General features: G+C 44.5%; 1 long non-coding RNA gene across 1 annotated transcript in view; it reads right to left on the reverse strand.

The window, feature by feature from the left end:
* Positions 1-5,725, reverse strand: part of LOC141103190 (uncharacterized) — a 74,168-nt gene extending 68,443 nt beyond the window's left edge. Inside the window, exon 1 of the long non-coding RNA XR_012235262.1 lies at positions 5,434-5,725. This is a non-coding gene — a long non-coding RNA (uncharacterized lncRNA). The remainder of the gene's footprint in view (positions 1-5,433) is intronic.
* Positions 5,726-6,000: the final 275 nt, after the last annotated feature.

The following is a 6,000-nucleotide window of genomic DNA, read 5'->3' on the forward strand; positions in this document are numbered from 1 at the left end:
AATGTGGCAGCTTAATTATTGCTGAGTGTACATCTACACTATTCGGTGGAAGATTGCATCACAATTTTGGGTGATTTAATTTAGCAATGGATGCTGCTTACAATTTGGCGGCCATAACTTCCGGTGAGTTATTCACTTTAGCTAATCTAGGAAGAAGCACAGCATATTTTTGATGTGCAGTGAGTTCACAAGGTAGAGGGAATTATTTGGGATTGCGTCTGCACTTTTGGAGTTTAATCATTTTTTTACTTAAAAATTTTAATAGCGCTGTATATCTTGTTTATCTGTTACTATTTATGGTTTGTACTTATACCATATTTGCAAGCAGCTTAGTGGGATTAGCGCTGACATTGTCTATTTTATTCGTCTGACCATGTATGGTGTAAACATGGCCCATAGAAAACAAATTGTTGTTAAGCCTGTATTGATCTATGCAGATCAACAGAGATGGTGTGAATGAGCCCTAAAACCCCGTACACACGGGCCGAACATCGGGCGTTATTCGGCTCGTGTGTACGGCAGCCAGTCCAACAGAAGTCGGCTGAATGTCCGGCTTCTGTCGAAGGGGCATGACTGAAAAAGGTCTGATCAGCGCTCTCAGTGCTGACCAGTGTGTTCTGGCGAGGGGGGATGTGTGTCTCCCTGTCAGAACACAATAGCTCAGTGGGGGAGATCGCTGTACTAACATCAAATTGTTAGTACAATGGCTCCTCTCAAGCTCTTCAGTTTGCTCATGTTTACTAGACATCAGAATCTCTCTGGTGCATCCCAGAAGCACTGCACAGAGAAGAGAGAGAAGAGCAAGGATTTCAAATTTCAGACCACTAGACTAGCTGTGTGGGCACTGACAGCTCAGCATCTCTGGAGGTATAGAAAGTACAGCAGGGACGAGGGAGGTGGGGAAAATGTAGGATGTTAGTTCACCTTTACAATTTTTCTGTAAAGTTGAACTAACACTTAAAATTACAATATGGCTTGTCTAGCAATTGTGTATGCTATATTTTTTTTTTGCTATATTTTTTTCATTAAATTTATCCTTTAAATTTAGCCATAAATAGTTACTGGATTTTCAAACCCACTTCAAATAAATACAAGTTTTAAAATAAAAATGTGTGCCTAATATGTTTTGTCCATACACAGTTGTTTCGGCAGTTTGTTTACAAACTGTTTAACCAGCATGAGAACAGCAGTAGCCCAACAAAAACACACATAAGCTCCCCATGGTCTGCAAACTCAATGCCAGGTTTTCCTCTGTCAGAAGACAGCGTTCACATTGAAAACAACTGTGCCAAGTTTCCTTATCTGGTACAGAGTCATAGCTTACCATATTTAGATGTCTATATGCAGATAGTTTGTCAATCCTTTTCAAACATTCAGTAATTCTCATTTCTAGAGATTTTTGTCTGTTTAATAATTTTTTAAAGGAATTTTTAGTTAGCACCAACAATTTACACAGCGCTTTACATATGTACATTCACAGTTTCTGTATGCTAGGAGCTTAAGGTGCGAGCAGAATGGTGTCAGGAGGATCTGTGGAATCGTGCGAGCAGGTGGTCACTTTGTCTTCATTCCAAATGGGCAGTTCTCCTGATGCAGGCAGTTTGGTTTCTGCTCGACCCCTTTCTCCTCAGGGGAGGCCAACCCATGAAAATCCTGTCTGACAACTTGCTCAGAGAGGTAGGTGTGCTTGGAAGTTTAGTGGTGATGGATGGGCTTGGAGGGGCAGAGAACATCTGGGAACTTGGTAATCCATGCTCACTAAGCTGGAATGGCTACTCAGTCCTTTCTATTCGATGGTACAGAACAGACCTGCCACTGAAGCATGTTGCCCAAGGTGTAAAGTTCATGTTCCTTCATCGGCATGAAGGGCAAATGATCCGCAAATCTCCCTGATCTCATATTCGAAAGTGGGCAAATTCCGCAATCAGCTGAGCACATAGTACAGACCTCATGTATACTCATATTAACTCCTTCATTTCCTGTACCTCGTGACCAGGCCAAAGATACCCGTAACACAGGTTCGGATCCAGTTACTACTATAAACCGACCGCTAGGGAGGGAGCCAGACAGGGACCCCCTCGCTACTGGAGCACCTGTCACCTTATCAGGTACCACATCTAACGACTGGCTACTTGGGTCTTGAACTTGTGCTTGGTTACCTTCCTTCTCTGAGCTGGCCGCTCAGCTGTTGGCTAATTGCCAGCTCCCATCTCTCTCCACAGTTACCCAGCTGAAGTTGATCCTCTCCACAGTTGATCTCTCCACAGTTACCCAGCTGAAATTGATCCTGCTCGTCAGTCCAGCCTACTTAAGCCGTCCAGTCCAGAGGAGCTCTGCCTTTGTCTTGGTCACATCACAAGAAACTATCTCCTGCGTTCCTGTTTTAAAGACTGGCTTTGCTGACATCCCTTCAGGCTACAGATCCTGCTTGCTGTTCCACTACTTTGATCCCTGACTCCTAGCTTGGCCGACGATCTGTTCCGGTTACTGAATTCTTGCTATGTTTTGACTATGTTTGTTCTTTTTACTTTTATTATTAAACAAGTGTGATTTAACTGTACTTATGTCTGGTTCTGCTCCGCTTCCCCAGCGATTTGGAGGTGATCCAGTTTAATGCAGAGGGTTTCTCAACCAGGTTGAGATATACTTTGAGATGCTGCCCCAGGCATTTCCCATGGACAGAAGTAAAGTAGGTTTCGTGATATCTTTGCTTTCTGAGATAGCCTTGGCCTGGGCAAACCCTCTATGGGAGACGCAAAAACCTGTTGTCTTGCGTTACCCTGAGTTTGTGGCATCCTTTAAAAGGGTATTTGATGTTCCAGCACGCTCCGCTTCTGCTGCCAAGTGCCTCATGTCCATCAAACAATGTATGAGAATTGTTGCCGACTACGCCATTGAATTCCGTACTCTGGCAGCAGAGGTTGCTTACAACAATGAGGTCCTCGTGGCTACTTTTTCCCATGGTTTCTCAGGTTCCATCAAGGATGAGATAGCAGCCCAAGATATACCCACTGAGCTGGAGAAGTTGATCACGTTTGCCATCCTCATTGACTCCAGACTCAGAGAAAGACTCTCTTTTAAGGAGCGCTTGCGGAAGCCTCCTATACATTTGCCTCCGAGCTTTGCAGTCCCACCCGTGCCTCCCTCACCTCCCATGCCTCCTGGCACCGAGTCGGTCAGTGAAGATGAACCCATGCACTTGGGCTTCACGCATCTCTCTGCGGATGAGAGAACCTTTAGGAGGAGGGAGAGATTGTGCCTTCGCCTACTGTCAGAAACCAGGAAATCAGACCGAGACAGAAGTACAGTTAAATCACACTTGTTTAGTAATAAAAGTAAAAAGAACAAACGTAGCCAAAACATAGCAAAAGTTCAGTAACCGGAACAGATCGTCAGCCAAGCCAGGAATCAGGGATCAAAGTAGTGGAACAGCAAGCAGGATCTGTAGCCTGAAGGGATGTCAGCGAAGCCAGTCATTAAAACAAGAATGCAGGAGATAGGTTCTTTTGATGTGACCAAGGCGAAGGCAGAGCTCCTCTGGACTGGATGGCTTAAGTAGGCAGGACTGACGAGCAGGATCAACTTCAGCTGGGTAACTGTGGAGAGAGATGAGAGCTGGCAATTAGCTGACAGCTGAGTGGCCACCTCAGAGAAGTAAGGGCTGAGCCCAGCCCTGACACTTTAGCAATGGTATTCTTCTCCTTGTTTTGCTGTGTTAACTCTTTTGTAGTAGCTGAGCTTTTTTACCCCTTGTTTGCTATACAGACTCATAGGGTTCTTAGATACGCACCCCTTTTGGGTAACTTCAGACTAGGTTCATAATGGTTAAACATTTGGTTAACATTTACTGAACATGTTGCAGCATACAGTTCAGTATGAACAACACCCTAACCCTATCTATTGTGGTGTGGCTGCCCAGGCATACCTTTGTAAGGCGAGAGTCCATTATGGCATTGCCCATGGCTTAGTCTCCAAGGAATGCAGCAGTCCCAATCTGACATACAGCACCAACTGATTAAACTCGTGGGTCCTACTGGAATCCTGGACCCAAGCCTTCCCTCTTTTTATAGCACAGGTGAGCCAGCTAGCCAAAAGCCTGGGAACTGAGCTTGTAACAATTAACCCTTTCTCCAGGCCTGGGCCAGCCGCTAATTTGCTTTAACTAAACAAAGTTCAATCTTCCTACATATGGGCTGCCTTAGCCTTGGGGACGGTAAAGAAACTATAATGCAGCGTACACGCCATCGGATTTTCCGTCAGGAAATGTCGGATGTGAGCTTGTTGGCGTTAAGTCCGACCGTGTGTATGCTCCATCGGACATTTGTTGTCTGACTTTCCGCCAACAAATGTTGGCTAGCATGCTCTTAAATTTTCCGCCAACAAATGTGTGTTGTCGGACTTTCCGATCGTGTGTACACAAGTCTGTCGGACAAAAGTCCAAAGTACAAACATGCATGCTCGGAAGCAGAAGCAGTCGATCTTGTAAACTAGCGTTCGTAATGGAGAATTAACATTCGTAATGTGGCAAATTATGAAATCTCCAAAAGCGGCGCACAATTCTCTTCTTCTTTAATGGGATAAAAATGAAGCTGCTTTGCTGGTGATACTGATGGAGTTTTTGCAAAGGATTTTTTTTTCTAGTGATATCAAGAATAATATTATTATGTTTTTTTGTTTTTTTTTATTTGTGCAAGTTACCACAACACCATTATCCCGTAGTTTTTAAGAACAAAGATACAACTATGTTGGTGTCCCTTGTCAATTTTACATTGTATTTTTTAAACTGTAACTGCCTACTCCCAAACTGTCATTTGAAGTAAAACACATAGCCAAGTGTTATTCTCCACAATTTTTGTTATTGTGCATTAAAAAAAATAAATTAGACATTCTATCTGCCAATAGAAAATAACCAAAAAGTGCATTCTATGCATCCAAAAATATAGTAAATTTACCAAATCAAATCATTATTCAACCAAAAAAATAATGTCAAAGCAATAACTCCAAGGCCAATAATAAATAACACGTTATCTCCTCCAACATGTCTGGTTGACGAACAGCCATTCAGAAACGAACTGAAAAGCACGAAATGAAAAGCAATAAATGAAAAACGTGAAAAGAAAAGCACGAATCAACACTCACCAAACTTCTACTAACACGAAATTAGCAAAAGGAGCCCAAAGGGTGGCGCTAAAGAAAAACCACGTAGTACGTCACTACGTTCGTAATTGTTGGCCAACAGTTGTGTGACTATGTGTATGCAAGACAAGTTTGAGCCAACACCCTTCGGACAAAATTCCACGGTTTTGTTGCCGGAAAGTCCGATCGTGTGTACGAGGCTTAAGACTATGTTCAGGCTTGTAAGCCTGCCTTACAATTGTTTTCTATGTGCCTTATCAGTACCCTGCGTTTATGCAGTGTGGAGCCCCTACTTACCTGGTCCTCCACTCCCCTGGCAAGCGGTGCTCCCTGTTGTGGCGTCCTGGCTTTCCCCTCCGTTCTCTGCATGCCCCCACCTGTCCACACCACATATATCATGCATCTGACTCCTTGCACAAAGCTCCTGCCACACACCTCCTGTGTGTGAAGCACCAGGCTGTCAGGTCCCCTGCTGCAGCCTGCGGATTTATTTCCTCACACAGTACGTAGACTTCCCCCCCTCTAGGGGCCAGAGTCTGGCGGGCACAGGTGTGCGGTTGGGGGAAAGCTCTTTGGAAACAAGGAGTTTGCCTCCGGCCAAGCACCTGATGTGTCCTCATGAGAAGCGGTGTTGCCTGTTGTCTGGGAAATCTGACTGTGCAAAATTCTACAAAAGCTGTAGCTGCTGACTTTTATTAAACAGACAGTCATCCAGCGCCATCCTCACCTGAGTCAGTTCTTCACTGGTCCCCGGGTCCCTGGCTCCGGCATGTTAACTGTGGGCAAACAGCTGTGACTCCTTTCAGCTTCACAGCCAGGCTCTCACTGCGAATGCGTGAGCTGCGCTTTGCAAATGGTCTTGCA

This window comes from Aquarana catesbeiana, linkage group LG07 (assembly GCF_042186555.1).
Source record: "Aquarana catesbeiana isolate 2022-GZ linkage group LG07, ASM4218655v1, whole genome shotgun sequence".
Classification (NCBI taxonomy): Eukaryota; Metazoa; Chordata; class Amphibia; order Anura; family Ranidae; genus Aquarana; species Aquarana catesbeiana.